The sequence below is a fragment of the Bufo bufo genome, chromosome 3, assembly GCF_905171765.1.
Source record: "Bufo bufo chromosome 3, aBufBuf1.1, whole genome shotgun sequence".
Classification (NCBI taxonomy): Eukaryota; Metazoa; Chordata; class Amphibia; order Anura; family Bufonidae; genus Bufo; species Bufo bufo.
This window is the reverse complement of record NC_053391.1, coordinates 591781120-591795417: the sequence shown is the minus strand read 5'-3', so window position 1 is coordinate 591795417 and position 14298 is coordinate 591781120.

Below are 14298 nucleotides of genomic sequence, written 5' to 3'. Positions count from 1 at the left end.
TGTCACCAGTGTCTCTTAACCCCAATAGGTTAGCAGCCAACCACACGCAGACTACTCCAAGAGGTAGCAGCCTGGTACATTCCCTGCAACGAAGACCAGATCCCTATATAGGACTTAAAGGGTCAAACCCAGGGACCCACCACGATAACACTCTTAGGTTTAGCTCAAAGCTAAATCTGTCAGTTGGCACAGTGGTTCCACAACCAATACCCATAACAGCCAGTCAAAATTTAGAATTCCTCAGAGACTTGCAATTCAATACCTGATTGCTCTCATTTTAAAATGCGAATGATTATTATAGAATGCAATTATTTCTATTATTTAAATTGACTTCAAGGTGGAGCTTCCCTGCAAAAAATGTATTTACTGTAGAAAAGCGCAAGGAGCCGTCATTGACGGAAGATATGTGTCACCGAGGTTCCTGGCCTAGGTGAGGTAAGAGCTGGTAATTGTAAGTGTCAGTGGCAACTAGTGCTGCCTGACACTATTGAGTATTTAGTGTGTCTGTAAAGCCGATCCGGGCCATCTCTTACTGGGAGCAGCCAAAGTGCAGGGTGGGTGGCTGTTCCCCAAGTTCCAGGCCGGGTTTTGGTTTGGGATAAAAAAAAACAGCCAGCAGTCTCAGCTGTGTGGATTATCCTCCATCTGATAGTGGAGCTTTGTCAGTCTGGGTGTTTGAGCCTGAGAGTTTGGGCCGGGACTAAGGCCTGCTACATTGTTTGGGAAAAAGCACGTGGACTTCTGCTTCACCCAAGGACTTATGTGCTGCAGCCTGGTGTGAACAAACACCAGATTCAAGGTGACTGTTTTTCCCTGAAACTGCCTTTTTTGTTGTCACTTTACGTATGTGTGAATAAAACACTGCACTGTTTAAGTTAAAGACGTTGTCATTGCCTCTGTACTGCGTCCGCAAGCCTGCCTACCAGAGCAAATCCCCACATTACATACAAACTGCATATTAATTACCATCTGTTGAAAGACATTGGCATTGTCCTTAAATTGCAAACAATTTTGATAAATAATTCTTTGATAAGAACAATAGGGAACATTGGGCTTCAATGCCACCATAGCAAAAATGAAAGTGAAAATTTTGCAGCTGGTGATTTCCACCTCAATTAGGTTTGTTGTATAACAAAACCAATAGAAAAACTTCTTACTGTTGTGCTGTTATTGACTCATTGACAAAAAAAGATCCAAAGAGAAATGTCAGATTGCTGCAAACCTTGGCATGAAGTTATTTCTCAGCAGATATGTAAATGATTACAGATGTGGTCTGATTAGACATTGGGTCTTGCCACAAGATGGTGTAAAAGTGGTTTCTCTGCTGTCTTATAAAAAGGCTCTTAGAGGCTACTTTTGGGTAGTATACCTCCCGGGAGAGATTGTTGAATGCTACACATGCCTCTGTGATGCACTTGTAAACATTTTGCCTAGCAGTAAGACCTTGAGAGGAGGTGCATCATTGGATTAAGAGAAGCAGGATTGTTATTTTAGCAAACTTTCCCCAATTTAGGCCCATTCCAGATGGCCCAGACATACCACCAGTAGAGAGGTTCATTTGATCTGCTGAAAAGCATGAGCAGCTCCCACAGTTTTGTTGTCGACCATCCAGACACCGGTAGCACCTTCATTACACACCTGTGTCTCTGCCTAGACCAAGGGTCTTAGCAAAAGGAAATTTGGTGTTTTGGTGCCCATTAAATGTCCTGCCTTAAATGTCCAGATTTTGTTTGGGATCCCACAACTGTTGAACTTGGGTATGGAGGCCTTGTGGTAAGTACTTCAATACTGTCTTTGCTATGGAGTAATACACTGTCCAAACTGCTGGCATGATGATCTGGGGGGCGATTGCATACAAAAGTCGGTCACCCTTAGTAGCTCAGTGATATGTGCAGGACATTCTGCAGCCACATGTGTTGCCTTTAATGGGTGGGCTTCCACCTGCTATTTTTCACCAAGATAATGTTCACCAATACACAGCAAGGGTTTAACAGGAATGTCTCTGCCAGATTGCAACACTTCCTTGGCCTCCCGGTTGCCAGATTTTTCTCTAATGAAGCATTTATGGGACCGGCTGGGGCACCAGCATCAGCGACCTATAAGAGTGCAGGATATGCAGGCGCAGCTGTAACATCTGTGGGCAAATGTGCTGCAGGATCTTGTATCCAGGCAAGAGGTGGCCAAACGGGTACTAGAGCCTGCTTTCTGTTGTACAGTTTTCCCCCAATAAACTTATCCTTTTGCTCTCATATTGTAATCACTTACATATATTATCATTACATTCACACTTATAAGGTTTCATTCAGTTCTATCAACTTCTTGCTGCGTTATTTTTTGCAGTCAGTCTATATGGACCAAAGAAACATGTCAAGTTGAGTTTTAAGAGCTCTGAAGAACTAGTTTTGTTCATTCCATTAATTCTATTCATAAATTTCTACATGTTTCAACCTCATATGGAGGTCTTTATCAGGAATTTGTATGATGTTGAAATGAGTAGCATTTTATGAATAATTAATCCAGTTCTTTAGAACTCTTGCAGCCGCTTGTATTTTTTCATTCCACAAGTGGCAGTGCTCAATGTAAGAAGTTTATATCATTTGAGAATTGAGATATACCTCCAGGTCGATATACCTCCAGGTCGATACTCACTGTCAACTTCAGGAACATGCAGCATTGGTGACTTTGAAAGTAACCCTCCACACGCTAAATATTTTGTTGTGCTGATATGTATGCACAACACTTATGGATGAGCACTCCTGCCGATATTACCATAGAAGAGCACCATTTCTCCCTTTTTTCTTCCTTTACTGAAAGAATTGCTAGATTTGTTGTGGTTGCTAAGAAAATGAAGAAATCACTAAAAAGATCATTTTGAATTATCAAGGTGAAACCTGCTGTAGGTGATCCTCTTGAATCCTGAGATTATGTTACTAAAATATATATATTCCTGATTTTTTTTGTAGTAGCATAGCCCCCAAAATATCCCTTCATTCACACATCAGTGCTTTGGTCAATGGTTTCCATCAGTGATTTTGAGCCAAAACCAGGAATGGAGCCTCCACGGAGATAAGGTATAATAGAATGATCTGCACCTGTTCTGGGTTTAGAGCCGCACCTGGCTTTGGCTCAAAATCACTGATGGAAATCACTGAACAAACACTGACCTACGAATGAGGGGTTATCCTTAGAAATCTTAGCTGTATAACCAAAATCATAAATGGTTTGGCATTGGCTTCACCTAAGTGCAGAGACTGGAATCTCAGTGCCTTTACTACTTCTATTCCCCCACATGTGGTTGCTACTCTCAAGCCAACACCAAATGGTGGTAGAATTACTAACTAATTGTGGCGAAAATAACCTCGCCACTGGGTTTTGGAGAGGCCCTTTTGCCAGCCTCTTGCCTCAGGATTATGGCCCATATGCTAACTTTGAAGGAGAAGGTAGACCAGCCGCACAGCCTAAATATGTGGAACTGTTTTAGGCAGGAAAGCCATGGAATTCGGGAACCCCTTCTCGGATCTGGGTGATTTTTGGATATGTTGTTCACCCAGATCAGAGCCATCCATGAATGCATACATTATGGGGATATGTGGGGTTTTGAGGTGGTTTCTGTGTGTTGGGGAAAAATGTGTGTTTTCTGCCTGTGAGTGATTAAGTTAGCCCATTATGTTTGGTAATTGTATCACAGGCAGAGCCCATTGTGTGTTGGTAATTGTATTTTGTTGATTGCTTCAAAGACAATGCCATTGTGTTTGTTGAATGTATAGTTTTTGTGTTTAAACTGTAAAACTGTAAAGGATTGGCTGCTATGTTATGTCCTCAGTTCCCAACCAGGTCCACGGAGGTGGTACCCTTGTTGGAAAATGTGTATATAAGTCAATGCTTGTGTGTTCAATAAAGAGTTCCTGTTTTACCCTTCATCATGTTGAGGCTGGTGTTTGGGTAACTGATCGAAACTGGGGATTGCTATACGCTGAAGATTTGCTATACTCCCCTGGCTATAACTACTAGCTCTTGTAAGAGCTTGTTCATGGTTCCTGCTCTCTGGATTTAGGAAAGGTTCACCCACTGGAAGCTGAAGCCCGGTCTTGGATCCAGCGTGGGTGGAGGACGGTGAGACCTCAACCAAGCTGCGGCAGTTCGTGGGGTCTGTGGTGGTTATGGTGTCGAGTGGAGTGCTTGGAGTCCTCGGGAAGCACTAGGAGCATCCATCAAAGGAGGTACCCAGTCGGGGTGCCAGGAGATCCGTTACAGTGGTGGCAGCAGTGGGATGCGTCCTAGTGTGAGGAGAAGCAGCTCGGAGACACTGTTCGTGGAGTATATTGATGGCAACACTAGTATCCGTACAGCGCCCCTGGCTACAGCAGGATGGAATCGGCTAGTCTTCGGACAGCGTTTCACTACGAGGAGGAGGATGACCCGGACTGGACAGATGCAGTCTGGAAAGGCGCCTGGCACGAGGCCCTGGAAGATGTACAGCGTCGGAGGGGCTAGAGTCTCCCCAGTGAGGAGCAGCAGTTGCGGATGCGAGTGGCCCCACGAATGCCCCTTCTGGGAGAGCAGCCCCTGGATGAGTGGGTGACAGAACTCAAGAGCCTGGTATGGAAGGAGCTTTGGCTAGACAACGCCTACCAGGCACTCTGGTGGTATGTGATTCGGCACTCCGCCTAGATGGCTGAGCACGACAGACCCGAGGGTAAGGATTATGATGGCCCTGGCCTGTTGTTTGATTCCTTCTCAGAACCGGATTTCGGAGATTCTGGAGAGTCCCGGTTTTGGGATATCTATGACTACAGGGAGGCTATGCATGATTGGGCTACAGCGAGAGAGGTGAGACAAGACCTGGCATCTCTAGTGACAATGTAGTAGGAGCTGGAGCAGGATTACCAATACTTCCTCATCTCAATTCGGCCCCAATATACACTGCCGGAGAGCTGGGTGTCAATCCCAGACCTACAACCCTACAGCTGGGAAGACCCGACTGAAGTATCCCCTGCTTCAGTACCAGCTGCAGAGGTAGGGGACCTCATAGACTGGTCCTGGGGGGAACCCCATATGGCAGGTGGAGATGGGACTGAGGTCTCTCCACCGGCCCTACAGGGATGCTGGGCAGTCGGCCCAAATCCCCAACGGCAGCCGGATTTTTAGGGAGTAGGGACAGTCGGTCCTGCTCCCCAGCGGCAGTATGTTTTTCAGGGAGAGAAGAGCATCGTCTCCATTCCCCAGCGGCAGTGTACCTTGATGGGAGAGGAGACAACCGGTCTCTCTCCCCAACCACAGGGGGACAGCACCCCTAACTCTGATGGTGCAGATAGGACCGCAGTCTCTGCACCAGGCCTACTGGGATGCTGGACGGCCGTTACAGATCCCCCACCAACCCCGCAGGAATGCCAGGAGGAGGAGGTAAGCGATCCCTCCTCTCCACAGCTGATCCGCAACAAGGTACTGGGGGTAGGATTTCCTGACCCCATCCCAGCAGAAGAGCTGGCATCTGGTCAGAGTGCAGTGGGCCTCTGCCCTCCCCTATCCTCTTGTCCAGAGGCTGACTCCCCACAGGCTACCCCAGCGGAAGAGCTGGCATCTGGTCAGAGCACAGTTGGCCTCTGCCCTCCCCTATCCTCTTGTCCAGAGGCTGACTCCCCACAGGCTACCCCAGCGGAAGAACTGGCATGTGGTCAGAGCACAGTTTGCCTCTGCCCTCCTCTATCCTTTTGTCCAGAGGCTGACTCCCCACAGGCTACCCCAGCGGAAGAGCTGGCATGTGGGCAGAGCACAGTCGGCCTCTGCCCTCCTCTATCCTCTTGTCCAGAGGCTGACTCCCCACAGGCTACCCCAGTGGAAGAGCTGGCATCTGGGCAAAGCACAGTTGGCCTCTGCCCTCCCCTATTGTCATGCCCCGTCCTGACATTGTGCGGAGGTCGGCCAGAATAGCAGCACAAGTTTAGTGTTTTGTTTTGGAGCCATGCTGGATCCGCCTCCCATCAGGTGCACTGGTTGGGGTAATGAGTTTAAATAGCACTCCACCCTAGTGCTCTGAGCGGATTATAGGAATCATTGTGGTCTTGGAAGCTAGGAAGAAAGGTTGTCTGTTCCAGTGCAGAGAGATAAATGTGGTTTCTTGTTTGATTGTTTGGTGTCATCTCTCCCATCCAGGTTCTGTGCGAGCAGGCTGCTCCTATTTCCCCTCTTCACCATCTCAGGGAATTTAGGGTGTTTCAGTCCAGGCACGGGGACACATCATACCTACCACAAAGGTCTGCATGTGGGCTGAGCAGTGCAGGGAGAGAGGTCAGGGACAAGTTAGGAGGTGACCCTTCCCCTGCCTCTCGCCTAGAGCCTGGTTGGTGGTTTATCTGTTAGTCTGAGTGCACGTCCGCCGTGACATTATAATCCGCCCAAAACTTTGACTGTCAGTACTCAGCGGTTTTGTAATGGCGTCAATTGAAGCATTAGTTGACCGCATGCAGGGGCTATCCCTAGAGGTTGCGGAGCTGCGTGGTTCGGTCGCACGGTGTCAGAGTGCTCTGGCATCAGGAGGAGGTCAAGTTTGTGTGGAGCCTAAAGTGGGTCTTCCTGATCGATTTTCAGGGGGTACGGATGTCTTTGTCCGTTTTAGAGAGTCCTGCAAATTGTACTTTCGGCTGCGTCCATCATCATCAGGTGATGAGGGTCAGAGGATAGGAATAATTATTTCTCTGCTTAAAGGGGACGCGCAATCCTGGGCCTTTTCTCTGCCGCCTGGTTCTCGGGCGCTCCGGTCGGTGGAGGAATTATTTAAGGCTCTGGGATTAATCTACGATGACCTAGATCGGGTCTCGATGGCAGAGTCGAGATTACGTAATTTATTTCAGGGGGAACATACTGCAGAGGCTTATTGTGTTGCTGCTGAATCAGAGTGGAATGATCCTGCGTTACGTAGCCAGTTTTGTCAGGGGTTATCTGAAGGATGCCCTTGCTTTTCATGAATACCCAGACTCTTTGGAGAACGCCATGTCGTTAGCAGTACGGCTAGACAGACGTATCATAGAGATGAATGAAAATAACTTACATATGTATGAAGATCCAAACAACTTTATTGTAAGTATATATAAACATATAAACAATACATACATATATAATAAAACAGGCAGCACAAGGCGGGACACACAGATGAGTAGCAGGGCCCAAGGAGAGTCCGGGAGATCGATGCACGAAATAAAAGGGAAAAAGAATGCTAGCTGAAAGAGCATACCTCAAAACCTCATAGCAGCAACGCCCCAAACGAAGTGCAAAGGAGGCGATTGTAGAGATTGAGGTTGAAATAAAAAGGACAAAGTATAAACATACCCTGAATGGTGCAGAGATCTCTCGGCCGACTCCTGACCCAACGCCGTTTCGCCAGCAGATCTGGCTTCTTCCGGGGATTGGTACGGAAGAAGCCAGATCTTTGGTACGTATCATAGAGAGGTATAGGGCTTCTCCTGCACAAGGTATCCCTTCTGTGAGTGGTTTTGTCTCTATTGCCTCCCCGGGTGATGTTACAGGTAACGCGGGGGTAGCGGAGGAACCCATGCAATTGGGTCAGATTTCTTTCCATTCGGATAGTAGAGACTTTAGGAAATCGCACAAACTATGTTACTATTGTGGAAAGAGTGGTCATTTTGTTTTTGCTTGTCCTTATGTTAAACCACAGGTGGTAGAGAAAAAGAAAAAAAAAACTTCCCTGACACTTGGTAGCATGAATGGTGTGGTGGAGCAGGCAGGTATGCAAACTCCCTGCAGTTCCCGTTTTCTCCTTCCAGCTATGGTGGCGCTGGAGTCAAGAAATGTTTTTTTAGAGGTGTTCCTTGATTGTGGTGCTGGTGTTAACCTAATTGACTTTCTTTTCCTTCAAGATTTAGGACTAAGTACTTGCACTTTAGAGAACGAGATTCGTGTTTTTGCAATTGATTCTTCCCCTCTTTCTCAAAGAAGCCTTACTCACATTGTTCATGGTATTCACTTAAGGGTGGGTGATTCACATGTTGAAATTATTTCTTGTTTTGTCTTGAAGGATTTGCCAGCTCCTATAGTTTTGGGGTTGCCATGGTTGACTAAACATAACCCAATTATAGACTGGCAAGCGAGACAAATCATCGGTTCGAGTGAGTTTTGTTCGGATAATTGTTTTGGCACTTCTATCTCTGGTGTGTCCACTACGGTTTTACCTCCGTATCTCTCAGATTTTGCTGATGTCTTTTCGGAGGGTAGGGCTCAGGAATTGCCCCCTCATCGTGACTATGATTGTCCAGTCAATCTCGTCCCAGGGGCTAAGTTGCCAAAGTCTCGGCTTTATAACCTTTCTCAACCCGAAAGAGAGGTCATGCGAAAGTATATCGCCGAGAGTTTGGCAAAAGGGCATATTAGACCATCTAAGTCTCCAGTGGCAGTGGGGTTGTTCTTTGTGAAGAAAAAGGATGGATCACTGAGACCGTGTTTGGATTTTCGGGAATTGAACCGTATTACAGTCCGGGATCCATATCCCCTGCCTTTGATCTCTGACCATTTTGATCAGATTGTTGGAGCCAAGGTGTTCTCCAAGTTGGATTTGAGAGGGGCCTACAATCTGATCAGAATCAAGGAGGGGGATGAGTGAAAAAAAGGCCTTCAATACGCATGAGGGTCATTTTGAGAACCTGGTTATGCCTTTTGGGTTGACGAATGCGCCAGCAGTATTTCAGCGATTCGTCAATGACATTTTTCATCTTTTGGTGGGGAGGTTCGTAGTAGTTTACCTGGATGATATTTTAATTTACTCTCCTGATCTGAAGACCCATCAGGATCATGTGAGACAGGTTTTGACGATCCTTCGGGAGAATAAATTATATGCTAAATTGGAGAAATGTTTGTTTGCGGTGCAAGAGCTTCTGTTCTTGGGATACCTGCTTTCTGATTCTGGTTTTCGTATGGACCCCGAGAAGGTCCGGGCGGTTCTGGAATGGGACCGACCAGAGAATCAGAAAGCCTTGATGCGGTTCTTGGGGTTTACAAATTATTATAGAAAATTTATTTCAAACTATTCTACCATAGTAAAACCTCTCACTGATATGACCAAAAAGGGCGCCGACGTCTCTGTCTGGTCGGATGAGGCATAGCAGGCCTTTTCGGCTATTAAGGAGTGTTTTGCGTCTGCTCCCATTCTGGTGCAGCCGGATGTGTGTCAGCCATTTGTAGTGGAGGTTGATGCATCAGAGGTGGGGGTTGGAGCGGTACTGTCACAGGGTTCATCCCCTGGCAAGTGGGTCCCGTGTGCCTTTTTCTCCAAGAAGCTCTCAGTCGCCGAGAGGAATTATGATGTTGGAGATAGAGAGTTGTTGGCTATCAAGTTGGTCTTTGAGGAATGGCGCCACTGGTTGGAGGGGCAGCTCACCCCGTTACGGTATATACAGACCATAAGAATTTGGCATACCTGCAATCTGCCAAGCGTCTGAACCCTAGGCAAGCCAGATGGTCACTGTTTTTTACTAGGTTCAATTTTGTGGTTACCTTTCGCCCAGGGGTCAAGAACGTCAAGGCAGATGCCTTGTCTCGCAGCTTTCCTGGGGGAGGTGATTCAGAGGATCCTGCGCCGATTTTAGCGGATGGGGTGGTGGTCTCCTCTCTATACCCTGAATTGGAGATGGAGTTGTTGGGAGCCCAGGAGGGGGCTCCTGGTTCTTGTCCCCCAGGGAGGTTGTTTGTTCCTGAGGGCCTGCGATACAAGGTGTTCAAGGAACATCACGATACTGTCCTTGCTGGACATCCTGGTGGTAAGTCCACCTGTGATCTGGTGTCCAGGAGATTCTGGTGGCCAGGGTTACATAAGAGCATTGAGAATTACGTGACAGCCTGTGAAACCTGCGCTCGGTCAAAGGTTGCTCATACTTGACCGGCTGGTTCACTTCTTCCATTGTCTATTCCGTCTCGTCCTTGGACGCATTTGTCTATGGATTTCATTACGGATCTGCCGAGTTCCTCCGGGAGAACAGTGATTTTGGTGGTAGTTGACCGTTTCAGTAAAATGGCTCACTTTATATCACTAACTAGTCTGCCTAACGCTAAGACTCTGGGGCAGATTTTTGTGGATAATATTGTGAAATTGCATGGTATTCCTTCGGATGTGGTCTCTGATAGGGGCACGCAGTTTGTCTCCAGGTTTTGGAGGGCGTTCTGCTCTCGGCTTGGCATTCAACTTTCTTTCTCTTCGGCTTTTCATCCGCAGTCGAATGGTCAGACGGAGCGTACTAACCAAAACCTGGAGACCTACTTGAGGTGTTTTGTGGCTGAGAATCAGGAGGACTGGTCCTTATTCTTGTCCTTAGCAGAATTTGCGTTGAATAACCGTAGGCAGGAGTCCACGGGTAAGTCGCCATTTTTTGGCGCATACGGTTTCCATCCTCAGTTTGGTACCTTTTCTGGGACTAGTTCCTCTGGGATGCCAGAGGAGGAGAGATTCTCTTCTGCCTTATCCTCCATCTGGCGGAGGATTCAAGGGAATTTGGAGAAGATGGGTGAGAGGTATAAACAAATGGCTGACAAGAGACGTGTGACTGGTCCGGACCTGTGTGTGGGTAATCTGGTATGGTTGTCCACTAAGAATATCAAGTTGAGAGTGCCATCTTGGAAACTGGGTCCAAGATTTATTGGTCCGTATAAAATTTCTGCGGTGATCAATCCTGTAGCGTTTCGGCTGGATCTTCCGCAGACTTGGAGGATCCATGATGTGTTTCACAGGTCGTTACTGAAAAAATATGTGAAACCGGTGGAACCATTGCCATTGCCTCCTCCTCCTCTTCTAGTCGAGGGAAACTTGGAGTTCGAGATCTCCAGGATTCTCGACTCTAGAATTCTTCGGGGTTCCCTTCAGTACCTGGTGCACTGGAGGGGATACGGCCCTGAGGAGAGGACGTGGGTTCCGGCCCTAGATGTCAACGCCAGCCGACTGGTGAGGGCTTTTCAAAGGTCCCATCCGGATAAGGTTGGTCCGGGGTGTCCGGAGGTCACCCGTAGAAGGGGGGGTACTGTCATGCCCCGTCCTGACGGTGTGCGGAGGTCGACCAGAATAGCAGCACGAGTTTAGTGTTTTGTTTTGGAGCCGTGCTGGATCCGCCTCCCATCAGGTGCACTGGTTGGGGTTATGAGTTTAAATAGCACTCCACCCCAGTGCTCTGAGCGGATTATAGGAATCATTGTGGTCTTGGAAGCTAGGAAGAAAGGTTGTCTGTTCCAGTGCAGAGAGATAAGTGTGGTTTCTTGTTTGATTGTTTGGTGTCATCTCTCCCATCCAGGTTCTGTGCGAGCAGGCTGCTCCTATTTCCCCTCTTCACCATCTCAGGGAATTTAGGGTGTTTCAGTCCAGGCACGGGGACACATCATACCTACCACAAAGGTCTGCATGTGGGCTGAGAAGTGCAGGGAGAGAGGTCAGGGATAAGTTAGGAGGTGACCCTTCCCCTGCCTCTCGCCTAGAGCCTGGTTGGTGGTTTATCTGTTAGTCTGAGTGCACGTCCGCCGTGACACCTATCCTCTTGTTCAGAAGATGACTCCCCACAGACTAGCCTAGCTGATGCGCTGGCAGAGTACCGCTGATCCCTGCCCACAAAGCAACCTCCACTCCAAGCCAGGGAGCAACACAGAGACCGGGAGTACCAGTTACCAACACAACCTTGGTGGACTCACTGGACAGAGACAGGCTACCAAATTCAACAGGTCCAGTATTTGGTTGTGGGTGGGCTGCCAGACTAACTCAGGTACTGACCGGCGTGAGGTCAGGTATCTGGTTAGTCTTCCCTGGGAGGGAGAGATGTGTGGCGAAAATAACCTCGCCACTGGGTTTTGGAGGGGCCTGTTTGCCAGCCTCTTGCCTCAGGATTACAGCCCATATACTAACTTTGAAGGAGAAGATAGACCGGCCGCACAGCCTAAATCTGTGGAACTGTTTTGGGCAGAAAAGCCATGCTTGCGGTCGGCCAAATGTGACTTCCATGGAATTCGGGAACCCCTGCTCGGATCTGGGTGATTTTTGGATATGTTGTTCACCTAGATCACTAGATTAGAGCTATCCATGGATGTAAATTATGGGGATATGTGGGGTTTTGAGGTGGTTTCTGTGTGTTGGGGAAAAATTTGTGTTTTCTGCCTGTGAGTTATTAAGTTAGCCCATTATGTTTGGTAATTAATTGTATCACAGGCAGAGCCCATTGTGTTTTGGTAATTGTATTTTGTTGATTGCGTCAAAGACCATGCCTATTCTGTTATTGAGTGCGTCACAGGCAATGCCATTGTGTTTTTTAATTGCGTCACAGACAATGCCATTGTGTTTGTTGAATGTATAGTTTTTGTGTTTAAACTGTAAAACATTGGCTGCTATTTCAGTTCCCAACCAGGTCCACGGGGGTAGTACCCTTGTTGGAAAATGTGTATATAAGTCAATGCTTGTGTGTTCAATAAAGAGTTCCTGTTTTACCCTTCATCATGTTGAGGCTGGTGTTTGGGTAACTGATCGACACTGGGGATTGCTATTCGCTGAAGATTTGCTATACTCCCCTGGCTATAACTACTAGCTCTTGTAAGAGCTTGTTCATGGTTCCTGTTCTCTGGATTTAGGAGAGGTTCACCCACTGGAAGCTGAAGCCCGGTCTTGGGTCCAGCGTGGGTGGAGGACGGTAAGACCCCAACCAAGCTGCGGCGGTTCGTGGGGTCTGTGGTGGTTATGGTATCGAGTGAAGTGCTTGGAGTCCTCGGGAAGTACTAGGAGCATCAATCAATGGAGGTACCCAGTCGGGGTGCCAGGAGATCCGTTACACTAATATGATGAAGGAGGGAGAAAGTAACAGTGCTAGTCCCTGGAAAGCAGGTAGAATGGAGCAAACCAAGATTCAAACAATAGTAGTCACTGATCAATAAGGCTAGAGCTACACGGCGAGGATGCGTGACAAAAAGAGTACAACTACACCGCGGCATGTGTCGCGCAACATTTTTTATAATGATGGTCAATGGTGTCACACTGCTGCTTCCGCCATGCTGCGACTGTGACGTTCGCACAAAAATCGTACCTGGATGGATATTTTTGCGACTGTCGTGTCGCAGTCATAGCATGTCGACACCACTGACTATCATTATAAAAAAATGTTGCGCAATTTTTCTGTGACAAGAAGTTGTGCAACACATAGGGCTGTGTAGCCCGAGCCTTATGGCCTAGATCGATCTGACAAACAGGATTAAATAGCAGTCCTGGCACACCAACTATGCCAGCCGGTGTCATCCATTTTCAGTCTCAAAATTGTCTTTCCAAAAATTGTTAGTGATGTCAAAGAATGTAATGATCAATGTAATGTTTTACAGTTCATGTGAAGAATTTCCATTTAATGTTAAAGGTAAAAATGCTTAATGTATGTGTTTGTAAAACCATAAATCAATTCCCTATCTATCTGTTTTTGGGTCCATTCACACATCCGCAAATGGGTCCGCATCCATTTCACAATATCGGGAACGGGTGCAGACCCATTCATTCTCAATGGGGCAGGAATGGATGCGGAGAGCACACTATGTACCCATGTGCTTCCCGCCAAAACAACCCCTTTTAGATGAATGGAACTGATTTTCAGTTGCAGAAAATTTTCTGCAACAAAGGCCCCATGCACAGGACTGTAATTATGGTCCATGTCCGATCTGCTTTTTTTTGTGGATCGCATGCGGACCCAGTAATCACTATGGGTCCACAAAAATATCATCCGTGTGCTGTCCACATCTCTGTGGCCGTTCTGCAAAATAAAGAACATGTCCTATTCATGCCCCGTACATGAATAGCCAGTTCTTGTAGAAATATGCGGAATGCACTCAGCCATTAATTATATTTTGTGCATCTGTAGTTTCTTTCTCAGAATTACAGGTTTTAGTGAATGTCAGTTTTCGTTTTGTATACTGGTATGATCTTTACATAACATCATTTTGACTGATGGGAACTGATAAAAATAACCCAAAACAGGAAATCCTCTCTGCTTCTTGTAACTGAAAATATTAATAGATAACCACATGTCAAAATGTGTCTGCTGAGATGTTTTCTGTGTATTTTGTATCTCACGTTTGGGCTCTAGAGAAGATTCTGCATTTGATAAAGTTTGTTCAGTATTATATATTTGTAAATGATGCTGTATACAGGAGGCCTGCGAATGCCAGCCAGACCAGGAATATAAGACTCTGAACCTGAATAAACAGTGGAGGTTCACAAAAATAACTAAATTAATTGCATAAAAAGGTAACGTTGGGCTTTTTCCGGCACCTACTGCAAAAGTGGACGTG